The sequence below is a fragment of the Canis lupus genome, chromosome 18 (genome assembly GCF_011100685.1).
Source record: "Canis lupus familiaris isolate Mischka breed German Shepherd chromosome 18, alternate assembly UU_Cfam_GSD_1.0, whole genome shotgun sequence".
In the NCBI taxonomy this organism is placed as follows: domain Eukaryota; kingdom Metazoa; phylum Chordata; class Mammalia; order Carnivora; family Canidae; genus Canis; species Canis lupus.
The window spans coordinates 21,717,967-21,729,206 of record NC_049239.1 but is presented as its reverse complement, the minus strand read 5'-3'; the positions used below and the strand labels follow the sequence as shown (position 1 = coordinate 21,729,206).

Here is an 11,240-nt window from a genome sequence, read left to right as displayed (position 1 = left end):
AGCACAAGGACTAAAATGGGAAGAAATAATTTTTCAAAAATTGACAAGAAAGATAAAATATGTCCATTATGGACATTTAAAAGGATATGTATGTAACACAGGAATCATTGTAGAAACAGAGGTGAGCTTAATCAAGGAACAAAGGAAGTGATGTTCGACGTTCTAGAGGGTTGTGAAGGGTCAAGGGATGCTTAAAAGAGTAGATAAACTTTGACCTAAGTTTTAAAATATAAACAAGATGCTTAATTTTTGGACTAAAGTTGTAAGACCTGACAGCAAGAAGGGAGACCGGAGTTAAAATATAAAGATGCTAAACAACCTGGGAAGTTATCTGCTCTGAGCTCATCAAGTGGCAAACTTTACTCGCCGGGCAGATCAATCACTATACAACTGTGTCTAGATCATAGTAGTTGTTCAATAAAAGTTTGTCGAGTGAATAAAAGTTGAACAATTTCCAACCAAATTGGGAAGAATTAAGTGTAGAATTAGGGAGGAGTAGAATAAACACTTTTCTCCTTTGGGCATTAGCCAAGTACACGGATGCTTTTTGCAAAATTAAAAGGTAGAACTTGGCAGGATTTGAGATTTAGTGATACCACGTTCATTGCTGGACAAGCTTCTAGAAGAAAATGTGGATGATATAAGCAGCCTCTTACTTGTACTCTTCAACATCTAGCAAGACATTTAGGTATAGTTTTCTACTTGCAAGGAAAACAATCATTTTAGATGACACAGGATGTTGGGAGTGCCTAGGAGCTGTTCCGTGCTGTCAAACATTCATGAATGTCAAACACACATGTCCAAAAATTACCTGAGTTAATTTTTGCTCAATTAAAATTTTTTGCCTATGTTCTGAAGTCTTTTGACCACAAACTTTTACTGTCTTGTGTCTTTTTTCCCACCATCCTCACAGCTATTTCTAATTCTCTGTCAAGTCCTGAAGTTCATGATGTGACCCTAAGGGGAAATGACCTTGCAGCAATGGAGACTCTAGATCATGCTCCTTGCGGGCAGGTAGCAAAGCCTTACTTTCCACTGGTGGAAGAGATTTTAAATAATTCATATGTTTCCAATTGGAGTTTAATGAAAACTAAGTAAGTGTTGTTGGCTTTTTTTTTTTTTTAAGATTTTATTTATTCAGGAGAGACACAGAGAGAGAGAGAGACAGAGACAGAGACAGAGACAGAGACATAGGCAGAGGGAGAAGCAAGCTCCATGCAGGGAGCCAGTGTTGTTTTTGCTTGTATTATCCTTCCCTGTTACCAAGACACCTTGCCCTAATCTTACCTTGCCACAATGGGTGGGGAAAAGAAAATACAAAAGTAAGGAGGAGAGTACTCTGACCTCTTACATTTCAAGATTAAGCAATTTATATTTTTCCAAGAATGCTGTGGTGAATTAAGAACACATTTTCTTCAATATTTATTAATCATTTCCTATTCCATCCTATGTGACTATATTGTCCTCCTAAAATTATACTATTATGTACTTACTTATGTTATTTTAATTTTTAAAAAATACTTTATTTATTCATGAGAGACAGAGAGGCAGAGACACAGACAGAGGGAGAAGCAGGCTCCTTGCAGGGAGCCGGATGTAGGACTCGATCCCCAGACCCTGGAATCACTCCCTGAGCTGAAGACAGATGCTCAACCGCTGACCCACCCAGGCATCTCATTTATTTATTTTATTTTTTTTCCATTTATTTATTTTAAAGACTGATTTATTCACTTAAGACAGAGCATAGGCATGAGGGGTGGAGGGAGATGGAGAGAATCTCAAGCTGACCTCGAGCTGAGCCCAAGCCTGTTACAGAACTCAACCTCATGACTCTGAGATCATGACCTGAGTGGAAACCAGGAGTTTGAGTCTCAACCCACTGTGCCACCCAGACATCCCAAATATACTACTATTTAATGTCCATTTTAAAGACAACCTATTTAAAGGTTATCTCTTATTGTTAGATATTTCCCAATATTCCATTAGATCTAATGTGAGCTTGATACAAGTATTTTCTCATTGAGCCTATGCAGAGAATCAGGAAATGGACCAAATAAATAAAAAAAAAAATACAATTCCTGACTTCTTTGTTTGGATCAGGCAAATGCTGTTAGACAATCAGCTATCTCAAGTCTCTAGGCAGGCAATACATGAAGAGAAATAGAAGCAGCAGGAGAATACACAGTGTTTGGAATTTAAGTGTCCTTCACAAGTTGAAGTGTATAGTCAGTGTACAAGGCAATATGCCCTGTGGTTACGGCACTGGGATTGAAAGTAATCCAAAATACAGCTGATTTCCAGTGTCACTATTTTTTAAATGAGTTTTTACTTTGGGAAAATCAGGTAAATTAGCTGAAATTCATTTTCTTTATCAGAAAAATTGAAACAAATTCTCAGGGCAATTGTGAGGATTAAATGAGAAAATGTATGTAAAATATACAATATATTATATGTAAAATATATTGGATCTTACATTATATAGGTGCTCTATAATTAATATTTTCTGAGAAATCTGCCTTTGAGGAACAGATTAGATCCCTGGTTATAACGAAATCAAATGAAGTTAATTATACATGTAAATAAACAAAATATTGGTTACAAGAACAGATACTCATAGATACTTTGAGAAGCACTTGGTGGCAGTGTTCCAGGACCTGAGTCCAGGGGACAGGAGATGAGGATATGAACTGTTCAGTCAAGAGGCCGGGGTACGTTTGATGTGGGGGTGAACACATTCATTGTCCCAGAGCAAGTCTAGCACACGTCAGATAAGCCTTTCACTGATCCCAAATGCAGCAGAATTATCTGGGGGGCTTTTAAAATGCAATTCCCATGCTCCACTTGGACTCCCTAGGCTATGGCTAGATAATCCGTATTTTTAGCTTATGATCCAGACATGCAGCCCAGTTTCGATGGTAGAGGTAATGCTCTTTATTCTGATCATGTGCTGTTCCCTGGGGTTGTGGCCTGGGTCCCCATGGGTCCCCGTGCCCATCTAGGACAGAGGGAGGACGAGCTGATCAGATGGGCAGCACAATGGCATTTCTTGTTATAAATTGGTAGTTGTCACTCTGGCCTATCCCGAGTTTACCATAAACTAGGTTGATATACGGTGTGTTGACCGAATAAAGTTCCGACACTTCTCAATGACAAAGACCAGACAATTCCTCTAGGGAACTGCCAAACTGTGAAACCTCTTAGAAAGTCACGTGACTGGCAAAACCCAGTCCTTCCTTCTCTTCAAAGGTCAACGGTGCTGGCCCAGGGACTGCCCTGTGCTATGGTCACCTCCCTCAGAGTCCGCAGGGCTGCTTGCCGTCCCGTGATTTCTTTCCTTCACAAACGACTGTGAGGAACTCCAGAAATGAATGTGCTTGGAAGAATATTAGAGGACACGCTCGCTGCCTTCTTTGTCCCCGCAGAGGTGTCTGTGTGGGAGCCAAGGGGTCAGCTGAGAAGCAGCACTTTGTGTCACAGGCTTAGCTCCGCTGCAGCAGGTCCCGGTGATCTGGCCAGAGGCTCCACGAGCACACTGCCTTACTTAGAAGAAAAAGAGGAATTATTCTCTCACTTGCTGTGTTTTTTTTTTTTTTTTTTTTTTTTTTTCCAACAAGGGACTCAAGACCATTAAATAATACTTAAAAATAATCCTGCTGCATCAGCAAGCAATCCCTGTGTTGTCAGCGCAAGGCTTTGGTGGACACATGATCATACAGCCTGGTGGGGTAAGTTCAGCGTCTTGCACTGACCACTGTAAGCAAGTCTCATGGTCTGTCCCCACCCCTGAATCCCTGCGATGAGGCTTACTGTGTGGAGAGTATCACTCCCTTCCCTTGTCCCCAAGCAAAAGACCATTGCTCTTGTGTTTAAATTGAAACCAGGCTCTTTGCTGCATGACAAAACCAACTTTCAAAACTAGCAAAATGTAAAAGTTGTGCCACTGGAAATATATTTTTGCCATAATCCCTTGCTAAGTTCCCTAAATTAACTTCGGTATTTCTGGTCTGACAGCATTATTTAAACTTCCCCCACCCAATGCTTCTTGCAGAAGGGGTCAAGTCTCCATCCTGTATTGTCTCATCCCAGTTCGAAGATGAAACTATTCTTAAAAAGTCTAGGAAGGCCTCTCTCATGAGCAAGTAAGGTGCCTACCGGCAAGCTGCCAACAGGCCCAGAGCCGCAGAGCAAAGCGACACAAGCTGGGCCTCCTAAAATTTCTTTCCTTTTTAAAACTTGTTCTAATGTTCAGTCTAATATGTTTTGGGAAGTGTCCCAAAAGGATGACTTTCTGTTGGCTCTGCACTCTTCTGAGACCTGAGTGAGGTTGTTACAAACCAGCTGCCAGGGAGCTGGGATGACGCATCGTGCCCACTGTGCAGGGCTGTGTAGGGAGTACACCTTGCCCCTGCTTCACTGGCTTCAGGGACTGCAGTTTGAGTTGTGATCGGTAGAATAAGGTCTAGGAGGTCCAAAGAGAAAATTAGTTCAAATCTGTTGCATGTTATGTTAGTGTGCAGGGTTTACATTTATAAATTGTGGTTTCATGAGAAGAAAAGAGAGGATTTTCAGAATAACATCATTGCATCTTTTGGTGCTGAGGAGGAAAGGATGTGTCCTGTGTGTGCATTTGCTTAGGCCCTTAACCTCCCAGTCATTCCAGGTCAATGCCAAGCATGCTAGGGGTGTCGAACAGTTTCCCTAGATCATGTGCTATCTTCACATGCTACGTTGATCCTAACAACCTAATGGGAAGGGCACTATTAGCTCTATTTCTTTTATTTTTAATTTTTATGTTTTTTAAAGATTTATTTATTTGATAGAGAGAGCACACAGGTGGGAGGGGCAAGGCGAGGGAGAGAGAATCTCAAGCAGACTCCACTCTGAGCATGGAGCCCGATGCAGGGCTCTACTTCAATACTCTGATGTTGTGACCTGAGCCAAAACCAAGAGTTAGTTGGTTAAACAATGTACCACCCAGGTGCCCTTTGAAAAAATTATTTATTTTACACAGAGAGAGTGCAAGAGAGTGTGGAGGTAGAGAGACAGAGGGAGAGAGAAAGAGAGAGACGGAGAGAACGAGAGAGAGAGAGGGAGAGAGAATCTCCACACCCAGTGCAGAGCCCAACATGGGACTTGATATCATGAACCCAAGATTGTGACCTGAGCCGAAATCAAAAATCAGAACTTAACCCATCCATGCACCCCTGGCCCTATTTGATAGACAAGGCAAAGGGAAATGAAATGATTTGTCCTGAGAGCTGAACTGATATTTGACTAATTCGGCTTTACTCCACTTTCTATGTTATCTCTAAACATGGTAAAGACCAGGTCTGAAATCAATAAATATTTTTCCAGAGAATTCGATGTCCCAAACTTTGGAATAGAGCCAATCTAATCTTTTTCCTTCAAGGTTGTTGATAGTAGGATATTTGCAAACTATAGATATTACAACATAAAACACAATTATTTCTCTCAGAATGTGAATGGAGGAAAATGACATTACTAATTTTCAGATGAATAAACAGACACTTGTACATCTTATTGATTAAATATGGAAATGCCTGCAGAAACTCACAAGTTTGGCAAAATTGAAGCAGAACTTCTTACAATGGAGTATCTCTTTTTCCATTATTAAAATATTTATTTAAATGTCAATTGAATCCAGATGCAGTTTATAACTCCTCTATTCATAAAATGAACTTGGCACCCAAATGCACTAACATATAGTGAAAGAAAAGAGAGTGTTGTAAATCTTTCAAAGTATTTCTAGTATTGAATTCATTTTAGTATAATTCAAATTTTCTATTTCTATTTTTAATCCTCATGATTTTAATAATCAACCAAAATTAGAGCTAAATTTAAAAATATATTCACAAACTCATTCACAACAATGTTAAGACCATCTAGTTATTTTCTACTATACCTGCGTAAGCAGGCACCTGGCGTTACCTACATATCTGTTCCTCTGATGCTGCCCTGATAATGGGACTCAAACACTACTTGAATGCAGACCAGGTGACAACTGGGAGAGAAAAAGGCAAGCTGACAGTAGACCAGGACCAGCAGGATGGTTTCATTGCCTTATTTTTCAAGAACACAGAGGTATTTGTCTACTTGTTTGAGGCTCTAGACATCTGTTAACACTATTTTTATCCAACTTTCTTTTGTCTCAAAATTCAACCTTCAAATTTGAAAGCAACTTTTGGATCTTCATAAAAATCAAGATTTTTTGAATTAAAAATGTTTAATTCAGAATGTGGCTTGATTTTTAAATTTCATTACCCATTCTACTAATGAATTCATCCCATATTGCAAAATATATGTGATTCTCTCATTAAAAATAATAGGAGAGAAATGCCTGGGTGGCTCAGTGGGTTAAGCATCTGACTCTTCCTTTTGGCTCTGATCATGATCTCAGGGTCCTTACAGTACAGTCTGCTTGTCCCTCACCCTCTGCTCTCTCTCTTTCTCTCTCTTTCTCTCCCCCCCCCAAAATAAATAAATAAAATCTTTTAAAAGAGTAATAGGAAATGCAACTTTAAAGCTATCATTAAATAATAATAGTTACCAAATGCTCTAAGTACATTACCTAATTTAAAGGTCACAGGAGCCTAGTAAGACAAATATTATTATCACAAGTTTACACTGAGAGAACTGAATCTCAGAGATGACATACACTTAAAAAGACTGACATCAATGTGATTTGCCCAAGGCCACTGAGGCAGAGTTGGGACAAAAATAACCTAAAATTAAAAAAAATAAGAATAATTTGGTGCTTTCTTTCATACAGAATTACAAAGAAGACCTAAAATATTTAATTAAAAGTCAAGAAATTAGAAAATATAAATAAATGGATCTAGCCTAGAGGTTTAAAAAATGGGATAAATACCCTATGAACTGAACAATATAAAATAGAATTCCCAAGGCTTAAAAGGTAAAAACAAACTTTTGAAGGTGCATCAAATATAGTGGAGAGAAAAAGGACAGTAAAATCCTCACATTTTTAGTGACATCAATTTCTTTTATAACAGTGACCTCCAAGGTGAAGAAGGTCTCTGTTATGATTGTACAAACAGTTCCAAGGACCAAAATCCATCCCTCTGTTTCTCACTGTTCCATCTCTTTGTGTCCTGCTGGATGTTAATAGAAGTTGATGAAGAGAACTGTCCCTAACTCTAGACTAACGTCACTGCCTTCAGTACCCTGGACCTGAGGACTGTGAAAAGCAAGGGGTCCGCATAGAGGAGAGAAGAGACACAGCAGATTCAAGTATTGGAGGTGAGGGGCCAGGAAATAGGGGTGAAATGTTAAAGTGGTAAAGTAAGGAGGGGCTATAGAACAATTGCTGGAGATTGAGAAGGATTTCATCTTTTTCTTTCCCCATGATTTATTCTCCTTCTCAACTTTACTCTTGGCCTCTTTCTTCTCTTCATTCCACTTCCTCTCTACAGCAACAGGAGAATCATGGAATGCTATGGCCGCTCTCAGCCCGATGGTGTTTGGGGAACAGTACATGCTCTTCTCAAGACTTGCCCCTCCTCACACCACTGTCTGTGCCACCATGTTTCTCTGCTCCCCACAGGCCTCTTCAAGGGGAGAAGCAGGAGGAAATGGTGCTGGGCAGGTGGTGGTGAGTTGCAATAGGCTTGTTAGGCATTGGTTGGATCATGTTATCCATCAGTTGGGGAAGGTAAATGATATAGTCTATAGTAACCAGAGAGTAAGCCCCACAGTTGGCCAGTTGAGGTAGCTGACAATAAGTAACAAATGTAGATGTGCAATGTACATATTAGTCAGAAATTGTCAAATATAGCTTATATATTACATATATACCTTTATATCACTAAGAGATAATACAAAATATAGGCATGCAAAAAAAGATTTTCTACTTATTGGCTAATGGACTAAGAAGGCATTTTTTTTTTTTTACAAGTATAAAGTATAATTCAGATGAAAAGTTTAGATACTTTCTTTTAAGCTGGAAACAGCCACAGTTATCAACTCCAGCTTATAGATAGGGAGTCTAATATTTAAAGTGTCTGAGGTATTTATCTGGGGTCACCAGGTATTACGTTTGCATAAATGAATTTCTTACTATGGCATTTTATTTTTACTTATATTAAAATTGAAATTAGGTTTCCTAGTTCCCCATTTATTATGGTCTATGGCACTCATCCAAGTGTCATGGTGTCATAGAAACACATCTCAAGGTAGATATATATACATGTATATATATGTGCATGGGATCTTTCAGCAGTTCTCCTGAGTCATATTTCTAACTGCTTCTATGGTGTTGCCACTGAACTGTCTTGCCACTGCATTCAATTTATCAAGTCCTAACTGCATCGTATCTCTCACAGATACTGTTATTCTTCTAGTCATCTGAATGAGACTAGAAATGTTGGAGTCATCTTTTATTCATTCTGCTCCTTCATCGTCTAATTATGATCTGTCCCCAAGGGTTATCATCCCTTCATCTTTGCCTCCCCTGCTTCATTCCCACAGCTACCCCATACTCAGGGCTTTCATCACTTTAGACTTAAATTCCTGATAGGCTCCCTTGCCTACACTCCATCATCCACCACTCTGGCCTTAGATCAGTGGCCCTTCAATATTCCCAGCCACTAACTAGTCCAAACACTTCTTCTGGAATTCTGAGTCTTTCTAATCTGTCTGTTATCTACGACAGTCTAACATTTAACCCTCAGCCTGAGGGAGGCCACTTTCCCTCCACGTTCCTACCCAAGTCACTTTATTTCTGCTTCCAAACTCTGTCTTGAATAATTTTCTCTTCCTTCCCTCTTATCTCTCCTCTTTTATTCAAACTATAACCATACTTGGAAGCTCAGCTCAAAATCCTTGTCTGTCGTCTTCAATGATTTGAAAAGTTCAGGATGATTTCTCTATTTCCTGAATTCATATGATGTTCAGCAGTATCATAGGCTTTGGGCCTCCATTGTACCCTTATTGGACATAACGTATTTACCTTATCAGAAGTGCTGTAAAACTGTCACCTGCACGTTCAATAGCATCAAAACAGTTGAAGACACATTAAAGGGATATTTTACCAACTGGCTGATTTGTTGAACATGCATTGCTGTTTTTTATAAGCAGACAGGATAAGCAGGCAGGCATCCCTCAGTATCAAATATCTCAAGGAAATGGGCGACTTCTTTAGATTTTACAAGTCTAATAATTTTGGCTTTACTTATATACTTATCCTGAGCCAAATATTCTGAATTTTATGCTGACAAGGGAAGTATCAGAATAGGAAACATCCCTTACTTTAAGGACTGGAGGTTCCCGTGCAGAATTATATATGGAAATTCTTTCCTATTTTAAAATGTAACTCTGATGTCTGATTTGCATCATCCTGTCTAATTGTGTATCAAAATTAATGAGCATCTGAATACATACGCATACCTGAATTTCTGCATATTTTTTTTCATGTCAGTAGTATAATTTCACAAATCAAAAGGCTGAAAGGTACATAGATCCCAGTCAGGTGTCCTTCGGGTTAAATAGAAAACATCTAATTTAAGTTTCTACTATTTCTACCACTTATTCAAAATCTTTGCAAGCAAAGGTAAAAAAGGAACAAGGTTTTCTAGTAAAATGAAACTGCATAAAATCCCCAGCAGTTCAAAACTTGGCATTCTGGACTTTTTCACGAATTACAACTGCAAGTTTAACAGCCAGCCTTGGGGACTTCAATGCACCAGGTAAGGGATATTGTTCCATAGAATAATTGCTCTCTAGGGAAAAGGCATTTCGGTGACTTTCATGTTATAAGGCAGCACGAGCCAGTGGGTCATTAATCATTAGTGAGTGTCACTGAAGAGTTTAAATATAATGAAAAGAGCCCAATGACATTAAATATCAGATGGAAAAAATTGTACAAATTTTCATGATAATCTGACTTACTGACACAAAAGTTCATGCCTATACATATATGCAAATATCAAGTTTAAAAGAAATATGATAAAAGCAACTTAATTTAATACATTGAACAAAAATTTATGTCTCCACAGCTGATTCTTTTGGGGTTATGTGTAGGAGAACAGCAGAGTAGATGGAAATGGGGCAATGCTTTAAGAGTCTGAAATTAAAATGTACCATCTCTTTGAGTTGCTAATTTTTTAAAGGTGAATATTTTAAATTTATTCATCTATCTAAGCATAAGGGAAGCAGCTTGTAGTTAAAATTAAGCATAAAAAATTAAAACATAAAATTAAAGATAAGAAGTAAATATGTAGTTAAAATTAAAATAAGGTAAAACATAATTAAAATAAGACAAATAAGTACTAATAGGAGAAAAAGAGGGCATTCTTTTTCCCCAAAAAACCCTACCTTAAAAAGAGCTAGGGTAGCTATGAACTATTTCTAGCCCTAAGTTTGTAGCAGCTAAGCAGAGAGAGAAATAGAATAAATTATCTCATGGGAAGTATAATAGAACGCCAGGAAAACAGTTTCTTGTTGCACTAAATTTTAAGAGTTTATCTCATAACTGACATTGTGCAGCATTGATTCAGTTAGTCTTCAGTTTCAAACAGCAGAAACCACCTCTGGGTAACTTGAGGAAATTTATTGAAAAGATGTGAGGGAGCTCTCAGAATCAAAGGGAAGGTTGAAAAACCAGGCTTGGACCCAAGAGGAACCAGGCTTCTTTGAGTCTCAGCAGCTGGAACAGTGTGACAGTCTTTCATGGGCAATAGCTCTTCAAGAGGCCACTTCCCTGCCATCCTGGGGTCTGTTCCTAGGACAAGGTGACTTGTGTCTCCATCACAGAAAGAATTTGACAGTTTCTCCCAGGCATGATCCTAACGAATTGGCCCAACTTTTCTGTCGCCCTTGCTTCTCCTAACAGGGATTTACCTGTGCCGGTCACCTGAGGAGCTGCAGCTGCTGTCCTTCTGCTGCCATCGGAGTCCCCCCCACCTCTTCCCACCATGTCAATGGCTAGTGGGCCTTGGCAGGTCAAGATTCATATGGTTCAGCAAAATAATTTGAGGGGAGAGAGAATATTGCACTGAAATGAGAATGAAATTTAATAATTCGGTAAGACTACAAATCACTTAGAGATACAGTTTCTCAGGAGAAAATGAAGCTCTTTGAAAAGGAATCTTAGTCTTCTCTCCTCCTCACCCCTACCCCCAGGCCAGAGTGCAGGAGGAAGGAGGGAGAGTCCACCTTCAGGGAGGAGAACGTAAAGAGCCGCCCCTAAAAAAGCAAAAAGGATA

General features: G+C 39.0%; 1 long non-coding RNA gene across 1 annotated transcript; it reads left to right on the top strand.

Annotated features, from left to right (window-relative positions):
• Nucleotides 1-3,631: 3,631 nt before the first annotated feature.
• LOC111090804 lies at nt 3,632-11,033 on the top strand. The gene is made up of 3 exons (XR_005372920.1): nt 3,632-3,725; nt 7,148-7,278; nt 10,868-11,033. It is a non-coding gene; the product is annotated as an uncharacterized LOC111090804 (long non-coding RNA).
• The last annotated feature ends 207 nt before the right edge of the window (nt 11,034-11,240 follow it).